This window comes from Sitophilus oryzae, unplaced genomic scaffold (assembly GCF_002938485.1).
Source record: "Sitophilus oryzae breed Bouriz unplaced genomic scaffold, Soryzae_2.0 scaffold_1740_pilon_pilon, whole genome shotgun sequence".
NCBI lineage: Eukaryota > Metazoa > Arthropoda > Insecta > Coleoptera > Curculionidae > Sitophilus > Sitophilus oryzae.
The window spans coordinates 483,607-495,685 of NW_022146436.1; positions in this window are offsets into that span (position 1 = coordinate 483,607).

A 12,079-nucleotide genomic window follows, 5' to 3' on the forward strand; every position below is an offset into this window, starting at 1 on the left:
TATGTGATTTATTTAAAAAGAGACATAAATATCAATTTTAGTTCCAATAATGTTCTATCAAAATTTAATTTGTCTTGTTTATGGGGTATTCACAATGAAAACGATCTCAGAGTTAATTACTATCTTTCAATACTCTTCATACCTTACACAAAATTTATATTTGCTTAATGGAAAATCAAATGTATTAAAAAGAGATAAAAGTTGGGTTGATACATTTCTTCTATTTTGCCGTATTTTGCATCAAAAGTTCAAACCGCACAAGTAGGCGTTTATGGAAAATATTGCATCTAGGGTGGAACCTTATTTTTCATAATTAGTTACTCATTTTACTACAGATGTAATAGATTATATTTAGCTTAGATATATTATCTTCATTTTAGTAGTATATATGAAAGTTTTTAAAATAGTTTTTTTTCTACACAAATTTACAAACGTAAAAACCGGCAACACCGTATGCCGCTTTTGATTTTGTCTCTCTGGCTGTCAACCGGTCAATTATATTATTCTGTCTTACACGTTAAAATCCAGCCTACACTTCTAAAATTACCAAATCTATTAAATTAATATGTAAAGTGGAAATAGGTTTCTTGCAATTTTACGTATATGTTACGGTTAAGGTTCGAAATAAAGTTAATCTCAATATTACCCGGTTAATCTCGAGAATAACACAAAACAATCCAAACCAAACCCAAACATTAACTTGGTAATATCGAAATTAACCGGATATCGAATTTTAACCGTAACATATAAATAAATGATATAATTCTTGCCGTGAACTGCTATGAAAAATTCCACATTATGTTTGTCATTTCCGAAAATCAACCAACCTCTCACGAGCGGTTTCTAGGCTCGTGATGAAGGGTATAGGCGCAGAAACCGGTTGTGAGAGGTTGGTTTATTTTCATAAATGACAAACAACGTGGACCAATTTTTCATAGCCTGAGTGAAAATATCAACAGGCGGTTTACGCCATTAAACGTGTCTCATAAATCGAGCCCATGACATCTATGTCGGTTTTGCTCTATATAGTCAGGAAATAGAGGTTTTCTCTGTTAAAACAGACCAATTTTGACCACCCTGTACAGGAAGCCATGCTTGAAAGACATCTGAGAAATGACGACTGGTGGGACCGGAATTTATGGTCGAGGAGCGGGAAACGACACTAGTCGTAAAAATACCCGCATGTATTTATATATATTTAAATTAATATGTATTATCACAGACTATAAGCCTTGTTTATACAAGGCTATAAGCAGTGCTATAAGTCTACAGTTGCAAACAGTGTTAGAATTCTATTTTGTATGTTTTAACTGGTTGGAACTTTTTATTTTTGTAGATAGCATCATTATAACATTCATTAAAAAAACAAGTTATAAGGTTTTAAGCCACGTTTTTATGCATTACCATGTCATAAGCTGTCAAATATCAATTAATAAAACTATTAATCTATACTAATATATAAAATCCTTAAGTGACTGACATAATGATTAATCACGATCCTGCTCAAACCACTCAACGTAAGAAGCTCAGTTTTGGCATACAGGTTGATTCTAGGGTGTAGAGGTTCGATAAAAAGGGATTTTTCGAAATTCCAGTTTCAAGAGGGTGAAACCACCCCTCAAATATGTATTACAATATTTTTTTATTTAAAAAACGGTCAAGTTTCCGAAAAAACACTTAAACACGTATATTTCATTTTGTTTTTTTACATATTTTAAGATTTTTTAAAAATGTATACAGGGTGTTACGAAAAATCTGGTCATTGATTAATCACGATCCTGTTTAAAGCGCTTGACGTAAAAAGCTGATTTTTGGAAAACAGATTTACTTTAGGGTAGATAAGTAGAGGTTCGATAAGAAGGGAATTTTCGAAACTCGAATTCTAAGGGGGTGAAACTATCCTTCAAATATTAAAATATTTTTTATTTAAAAACCGGTGAGTTTTTCGGAAAAACTCTTAAACACGTATATTTTATTTTGTTTATTATATTTATTATTTTTATTATATTTTAAGATTTTTTATAAATTTATACAGGGTGTTTCATAAAATATGACCATTGAGTAATCACGTTCTGCTTAAACTGCTTGACGTTTAAAGCTGATTTTTGGCAAACGGATTGACTGTGGGGTGTAGTAAAATACAAAGTAAGTCAAATTCCAACGAGATGAAACTACCCCTCAAATATTACCAAGTTATATAATAATATCGCCATATTGTTTTCTCATGCTGATATAAATGTGAGAAAATTTTATCCAGTTTGTATGTTAATGGAAATTCTTGCTTTGCTTTATCATCACCATTACAAATGATTAATTCGACGCGAACGAAGTCGCTGGTACACGCTAGTAAATTATATATTTTTTTTATTGGGACGCTTTATATGCATATTGGAAAAAGTGTAGTAAATAGTAAATAACACCATTTCTTTCTGATTTCAAAAATGTGTCCAAGGCAACTTTATGACTTCATGTTGGCTTAAAAGTGACGCTTGAAAAAAATATGCTATCTAAAGGCGCCAAAGAAATATACTAAAACATGATTTCATGCAAAGTCTAAATGTTTGTAAAGTTGCTGTCTACCTAAAACATCATTATTTTGCAATAGTTGTTTGCAAAGCGATTTCAACGTGTTTATTTGTTTCTTAAGTAAATGTTTGTGTATATCGTAAAAAGAAGAAAAAATACATCCTGTTAAAACAATAAACAAAGTTGCCATCTATCCTTTATGAACCACCGTCGAACTAACGTCGATATGGTTGAAAACTGGTGTAGTGGCGTTTACAAAAAAAATGTGTGTGCACATGTGCGCATATTTGAAGTCAAACTTCTTACTAACATCTATTAAATTGAAGGATTTGAAGGACATGTTTGAAAAAGTATAGTTTGAAATATTGAAAAAGTAATAAATTAAAAATTAATAAATAATTTAATTCACTTTCACAAAATTTGTATTAAAATGACCGTCTGAGGACTCCATTCGGGTACCTCTATCCACGAGCCTAGTTTGGTTCCAATCCCCCCATAATTAAAAAAAAATACTGATGATTTCGTAAATATTTTGGAGGCATCGAAACGTCGCGTCGTGGGCGTCATCCTGTAGCCCGTCTCCAATTATGCCGAAATCGACCCACAGTTTTCGTCAATATCAAATCCTTAGTCCCACCCTGATGAAGATATAAATGAAACGTCGTATGCAGGGTAGGACCGTATGCACCGTCGCTATGTGAACCCTCCTACCAAAATTGGTTGGAGGAGGGACATCAACTTTTGACCTTTCTTACGTCAAAACTAACTGTCACAGTGACACGTGTCGTACACGGTTAAGTTGACTAGCTTATACGTCCCACTAGTCAACTCGCATACCCAACAATGTTGCCTTTTGTTGTTCCTTAATTTCGCAGTTCTGCACACGCATAAACGATAATTGGTCGGGTATTTCGTGTGCATTCTAAACAAAAATAACTTACCCCAGAGATTAACCAACGCAATCAAAACACGCCTACGACGTTTTTGATTGCTATTACACATTTTGCAGCTATTTAAAAAAAATAAAAACAGCTGTAAGAAAATAAAAAAGTTCTATATATGTGGGACACGAACCTGGGACCTTTCGATCCCGAAGCAACGGCCTCACCAATGGATCCACAGCTGCTCTTGCGAACTTGGCTATTATAGCTAGGCGTTATTTTCAGCCGTTCTTAAAACCGTGCATATGCACAGGCGACAGCAAACGGCAACATTGTTGGGTATGCGAGTTGACTATGGGACGTAGAAGCCAAGATACAAGAACGGTTAAATAAGATATTACGCATGTAGTGGGCAGAGCTTAACAGAAAATTACTATCCGAGTGACGTCATGCGCGCGGAGAGCCGATTTGCCACCGCCAAGGATCTTATCTTCCGTTATTGTATCATGCGTAGAAGCTATTGTTAAGTTTGCCTTGGTCCAATCTATTGACAAACGAAATTTTATTTAAATATGTCCTTGCCGCTTTTCCTCTCGTGTGTCGTGTCACGGCCTTGAATTTTTACTCCCAGAGCGCGTAAAGAAGTTTCACTTTTATAGTTTATGTTTCTCATTTGGTGGAAAGTTGTTCCATAATATGTGCCTTTTCTCACAGAAACTTCTATAAAACTTAAGTTTTTAGATGCTATTTCATCTACAAAATTAAGAAGATTTCGTATATTGAGAATTTTGTTTATTATTAAATACTTTATATACATGTTAATGACAAAAAATTCTAAATAGTAACTTTACAAAATATGACATAAGAAGTAATTCTTAAGACACAGGCTATACTTTAAAACGGGAAGTTAGATTCCTGTCAAAATGTTTAACGTAAGTTCTATTTCATTAACTCAATATAATACATATTTTAATTTATAAATATAACAATCACAAATATATTAAAAATAATTGTAAAAAATGTATTTGGGCACAATGTTACAAAGTTTTTCTTTAAAATTCAATTCAACAATATCAATTTCATTTAATACAGTACGCGAAATATATCATTTATATAAATCGGCATTTTAAACCATTGCTAGTAATAAAAAAATAAACAGTAAAAATAAATATAAATTTATAAAATAAAAACAATCACAATAACAATGCAGAAACTTAAAAAGGTCGAATAATAATTTTAATGTTTAGTTTTCCTAATTTTACATAAGACTTACAACAAAACTTTTGCTGTCCTAATTTTTAATACTATATTTTCACAAGTAAATTCTAATTAAGCAGTAGTTGAAATCGAAATTTACCTTCAACATTGCTTTACTTTGTTACCCATAATGAATGAAATATATCCCAGGAACTTTATTACTAAACGAGAAGTAATTTATAGAAATTAGATAACAAAATAGAGCAATTTAGTTTAAAATTTATTTATGACCCTATAGTATTATGGTTTGTTTTGCAACTTCATACAATTAAAAACTATATAATTCCAACTAAGGTCTGTCCAGCGAGAGATTTGACGATTTTGACGGACGACATTCAAAAATTGTGAAGAAAAAATTACATAGTGAAACTGTCACTGTCATATTCTCTTGCTGGACGGACTAATATAACTGATATTAAAAGAAAACAGGATTTAAGTAGTGTAAAATAAAAATTAAATAAAAGATACGTGTTTATTATGGATGGTGCCAGTTTTGACAAAATAATGCAATATTGTTTTCATGCATTTTTTTCTACCAAGAATTAAGTTAATATTCTTGTAACTTCGTTATTACTGCAGATAAAACAATGCTAAATAAAACTCTTAATAAGATATCTTTAAATTTCAAGATCATTTCACAGCTGTAATATACTGCGTGATTTTTCATTTCCGTGACACCGCCATTTCATTGTTTCTATTGCATAAATCTGAAGTTTAGTGTACAATAAATAATACATAAAAACTCACATTTTCAATTAATAAACAATTGATTAAGTGAATAATTTTAAATAGCACTCTATATTTTTACATAATGGAAAATAAATTTCTTGCAGTTTTTAGATAGGTATATAATAAAATTATATAAGAGTTTCTTGCCTTGAACTGCTAATATAGGGCCCTACCCCATCATCAGGTGAGCTTGGGAATTAAGAAAACACAGCGTGGAATTAATTTCTATATTAGCAGTTCAAGGCAAGAAACTCTTATATATTTTATTATATACCTAAAAGCTGCAAGAAATTTATTTTCCATTATATAATTTGGGCTAGCCGAAAAAAGCCTTTATTTACTAGATATAGTTGTGCCTCGGTGGTACGAAAGTATTACCATTGCACGCACGCCGCTATCTCGCGATGCGGGACTTAATATCTTACCGCTACTTTACGACAAGTCGTATTTATATATTCAGCGCTGTGCTCGACATTTTGTGGAAACGACCCAAGCTCACCTGATGATGGGGTAGGGCCCCGAAACCGGTAGTGAGAGCAGGTTGATCCACATTATGTCGAACACAGCGTGGAATTAATTTCTATATTAGCAGTTCAAGGCAAGTAACTATTATATAATTTTATTATATTTTTACATATACTTACATAGAACTTACAACTAAGTTGGTATTATTTATCAAGTTGTGATCTACAACTGATAATTTTAAGATCTATGTACAGGGTCTCCAACTAAGAATAGCTCTCGGCTGTATCTTGGAAAGTATTAGCCGTAGCGCTTACGAAAAAAAATATTTATAACTAAAGGGGCTATGAGAAATTGCTGGAAATTATTTTCAAGTTTGTAGAACGGCCGCTAGAGGGTGCAACTGCTATAGAAAATAAGAAAATAGAATTTTTACAGAATTTTGCCAAGATAATGGGAACTATAAATAATAGCTTCATAATCTTCAGTAAATTTTGGATTTTTTTTGTTAGAACCATTTTCCCCTATCTGCTAAAATAAAGTGGTGGGGAAAGGTTAGATTTGTTTTATTTAAATCTTAATAACTCCGGACTGGATGATCAGAATCCAACAAACGAGAGCTCGTTTAAAAGAGCGTTCCTTACTCTATATTATACCATACTAATAATAAAGTTTTGAACGTAGAGGCTAGGGAGCGCTTTCTTACAATTTAACAAACATAGCGCGTTTTTTTTCAAAAAAATTAAATACGATAGTATATGTAATTTTAGCTGATAGTAAAGAGTAGAAGCTTAAAAAGTCAGCGAAAACCGCATCTTGATATCTTTTTTCAAACCGAAGATATTAGCAAAATTATACTAAATACCAAAAAATAAGCTCTTAGTTACCTTATTTTTACAACACGGTATCAGTAGCCCTCTTGATTTTGCCCATTCTAATAAAAAAAAATAAGATAGAAACAGTAAGTTTATTTTAAAATCGACGATATTCCAGAATACCATAATACCAGATGTATTAATATCTAATAATTAAGATATTAATAACAGTGAACAAGAAACGATGATTCAGTGAAGTCATTGTAGGCTTTGGAAAAAAGTTGCTTTTGACGTTTATACTATTACGTCAAAAGCAACTTTTTTCCAAAGCCTACCATAACTTCACTGAATCATCGTTTCTTGTTCACTGTTGCTTTTGACGTTTATACTATTACGCCAAAAGCAACTTTTTTCCAAAGCCTACCATGACTTCACTGAATCATCGTTTCTTGTTCACTGTTATTATTATCTTAATTATTAAATATTAATACATCTGGTATTATGGTATTCTGGTATTCTAAGAGCTTATTTTTTGGTATTTATTATAATTTTTCTAATATCTTCGGTTTGAAAAAAGATATCAAGATGCGGTTTTCGCTGACTTTTTAAGCTTTTACTAATCGCAAATGTAAGTTTATGAATTATAGTCTACAGAGTGAGTCTTAAATAAGTGCAAATATTTCCAGGGGCGCTATTCTGTACACGGCATCGACAATCGTCGGTATCGGTAAGTTACGACAGCTCTCGATACGTATTTGTATATAGTAAAAATGTGTTAATTGTTGTTGTCATAGTTACCGATTGGCCCTATGGCAGATATCGCAAATTTGTACCGACGAAAATAGGTATCTCTACCATGTCCTTGTTAACCTCACGGTAGAGATACCGAGAGTCGTCGGTACAAATTTGCGATATCTGCCATAGGGCCGATCGGTAACTATGACAACAACAATCAACATATGTTTACTATATACAAATACGTACCGATTCAGTATTGATTGATTACAGATTACTGATTATTGTTCAGCTTATGATCTTGAAATGTAAAAATATATTATTTATTAAGATCTTATTACTGTTGAGCCTAGAACTTACAAGACAAGTGTTAATTTACATTACATTAGATAGTACAATATTATTAAAAAAAACGGCGTCGGCGATGGCTATGAAATAAAGATTGCTTGTCATTTTATACAGTATGTCCCCGGATTGTCTTTACAAGAGGAAAAATACTTTTTTATTATTGACATTTCGAGAAAAATGCATCCTTCATAAAAGAATTTGCTTGTTTTAAAATGGTTAATCCGTTTATACTTTTCTAAATATCCCTACCGTTTTAGAGAAAATTAAAAAAAAAAAAACATGAAAATATAGTTAAATTTTTTCCAAACACCCAAAAAATCAAAACGCGTTTCCATGGTAATATAATTTAGTGTTCATTCTTTCGTAGATTGTTATTGATAGAATTTTAATTAACGTCATATTTTTTGCAGTTTTAAAATTTTAAAAAAGCATAAAATTTATTTAGTTCAATGAAATAATAGTACGAAGGATAATAGGTATCGGAATATGTGATACTAACAACATCAAAAATATGATGTTCTATCATCCATCAAAAAATTAAATCTAAACTATATTACCTTAGAAACACCTTTTGATTTTTAGAACCATATTTTCATGTTTTTTTTTATTTTCTTTACGACGGTATGGAAATTTGGAAAAGTATAAAAGGGATTAGCCATTTTAAAACAAGCAAATTTTTTTATGAAGAATGCATTTTTCGTAAAATGTCAATAATAAAAAAGTTTTCCCTGTTATAAACACAATCCGGGACCATTGTATGTAAAATTATAATGGGGAATGTCATTGATCGTTATTGCTAAGCCAACTGGACGCCGTTTTTTTTCGAACATATGGTATAAGTACAAAAGTAAGAACCAACTGTTAATCTTTGTTCTAAACAAAATGTGAATTACCACTTAACAAGTATAGCTAGAGACGTGAAATATAAAATAACACGCGACCGGTGCTATCCCCAAGTCTCTTCCTATATTTGTACAACTGTAATTAAAATATCCAATTTACTTCACAAACTTTTAAAATAGGTTAAAATCCATTATGGAGCTACTAGAATAACAATTTTAGCATGCTTATTATGCATAATTCTTGTAGATAATATAATACAGTAAAATTTTATTTCCAAATTAATTTATTGTAAATTTACCAATTTTCATTTGTTTAGGTACTGTATTCTCCAAGACTATATCGTTACCAGTTAATATACTATAGCACAGATTAACTTACAGATGTGCTACTTATTTCATCTTGCTGATAAACGCCGCCGTGGCCTATAATAGAGCTATGGCGTTGTCAAACTTGTTTTTTTCTCGAATGCATAGTTGCCTTTTGTAAAAAATGTATTCCCTATTGAAATACCTAATCTGTGCCGCAGCTATTTTGTAGCGATTCATGATACGCATACGCTTTGTATTCAGTCCTTTCAAATAGGATATTTAAAGGGACCAAATGCATCCTTGTTTTATTTAGTTTCTTCATCTAACTGATGTGTTAATCTGTGACTATATTATTAAAATACAATAATTGTTCAATATTACGTAAAAAAATAATCTAGCATACAGAGTTGGCTTGGCTCATCAGAGTTGGCTTGGAAAGAAATATCACTGTTATTTTATATTACAGTTGAGGGTTGGAACCTTTGGTGTTACACAGCAAAATAACACTAAATCACCACAATACACCAAAACACTTTTACTTTTACACTGGACGCGCGTTTCGCTAACCATGTTAGCATCATCAGCAGATAAACTCAGCAGATATAACAGTTTATAATCATCTGCTGATGATGCTAACATGGTTAGTAAACCGCGCGTCCAGTGTAAAAGTAAAAGTGTTTTGGTGTATTGTGGTCATTTTTATTTTGCTGTTATTTTATATATAAAATTAGGGACCTTGGCCCAAATTTCCAAGTTGGCTTTTGACCAAGTTCACGCCCTTTTTTCAATAATATATGGTATTGTAATATTTGGTTCTTAAAAAAAATAATAAATAATTAAAATAAACGCTCCATAACAAAACATTGATTCACATGTTCATTTTTTTATAAAATCCTCCTAAAAGTAATTGATCTATTTCATTTTTAGCAACACAATACACATTATTTAGGCACATACTGAACAATACATTGAATCATAAAATCATTCTTTAATCGCAAAATTAAAAAAAAACTTACACTTCAATTAAGTGTGTTTAAAAAGTTGGCACCAAGAAATCAAAGCAAGTTAATAAAAAAATTAATTGCCTTAATTTTACAATGAATCGTTTTATTAAATTTTAAACGATGGACTCTTTTTGGTTTTTCAAAGACATTTAAAAATAATTACATTTATTAAGGCATTATTTATTACTTTGCAGTTAGATTTAACTGTCAGTTATTGAGCTATCAAAAATGGTTGCTCAGTAATTTAGGTGTGTTATATATATATTAATGAAAATTCTTCCTAATATCAAGTTACTAAATAATAATATAGTAGATTATAACTTTGAAAATATTACATAGTTATCATCAAACAAAGTTGAGTAAGGCAGTAATACCTGTCACAAATAACATTACACTGCATGATTGCTCCACGTGACAGTATATAGACTCGGTTATCCAAAAATTGGTGGCAAACTCAAACCATAAGTAGATCAAATAATGAAGGAGACACCCTAACACACGTTTTGTAAAAAAAAACACGTAAAAAAGAGACAAAAGTGGGCTTGTACCATTGCTGATACGTTTCTGTTATGCGGTGTTGCCGGATTTTTTTACTAAAAAAAGTAAAATGACCCAAAAATACATTTTGTAAGTATTGGGCAGAGGTGGGCAAAGATTGAATGAGTCGTTCATTTGAAAGAGTATTAAAAATGAATACAGTTCGTTCGATGAGCCGTAAAAAAGAGTCGTAAGAATTGAATCGGATCACAATGCGACTAGAGGCCGGGACGCATATTCGGAATTCGCCGACACATTAGACAGACTTAAATAGAAATTATATTTAATACTAAAATTAAACTATACGGTGTATTCCATTTAAAATGAGCAATGTATGATTTTCAAAAATTCGGTTCAGGCAATTTTCAATTTGTCATTTTTAGTATAAAATTCTAACTAAAATTTTGTTAGCTTAAAAAAATACTTTCTGTTAGATAAATATTAATGGCGAAGTCATGGTGGATTTTACTCTGTATATTATAGAAATACTAAACAACTTGAGTCAAAGAAAAACATATTATCAAAAAAAACATATGAATAGAAAAAAATTAAGACGTGTTTTTTTTTGGATTTATTATCTCCCAATCCCATATTTTTTAATTTTGTGTCTGAAAGAAATTGTTTGATATAGTTACTAATAATTTTACTGGACTGTCTATATTTCGGGAAGTTCTTTTGCGGCTTGGTTCCCTATTTTTCTTTTGTTTGTCATCAAAATAGTAGTGATAAAATATCTTAAATGCTTATTAGACGTAGTCTCAGAGCCAATCTTAAAATATTTTTGAAACTCTTTCAAAAATATTTCTCTTCCAACATTTAACAAGGCAGTTTTCCATTCTATAATAAAATAATAATGAACTCAAATTTACTCGCTAATCAGTTTTAAGCTTCCATGTCGATAATACATTGATTGGAGCCTTAATAAAGGGTAAGTTAAGTTTTATGACTTATCGCAAGAACCGTATGATAAAAAAAAACAGCGTCTAGTTGGTTTGGAAATGACGATCAATGAATGACATTCCCTATATAATTTTACATACAAAATGACAGCTATCTTTATTTCCAAGGCAGCTCTGACGCCATTTTTTTCGATCGTATGGTATATCTAGCATTCAAATGAAGGCGTACAAGACTTTTGCGCAGTATAAACAAAAGCATATTATCTGTGCTATTACTATTTATTTTGTATTAACGATACATTAATAACATTACTGTTATTATTTAATTTCTTTGCAAAAAGCAACATATAGGGAAATTGGAACAATTTCCGTTGCACGTCATCAATGACACCATGCGTCGTCTTATGGAGTTTGCTGGTGGTCGTACTATGATGTGCAACGGAAGTTGGAAGATTTTAATTTCCCTATATCTAAAATTTGTTATTATCAGTAATCTGCAATCTAAGTTTATTGGAGGCTATTTCTTTATCAGGTACAGCTGGTAATGTCCTAAAATCCATGTTTTTGAATTAGCAATCTGCTCGAAATGTGCTAATCACTGGAAAACAATGAAAACTACCTACAGACGATTACTTATTGATCATAAAAAATTGCTAATACCCATTACAGACGCAGATCAAATTAATCCGATTTACAAATTTGCGAAGAAAGAAACAATATTTTGAGCGCATCGTA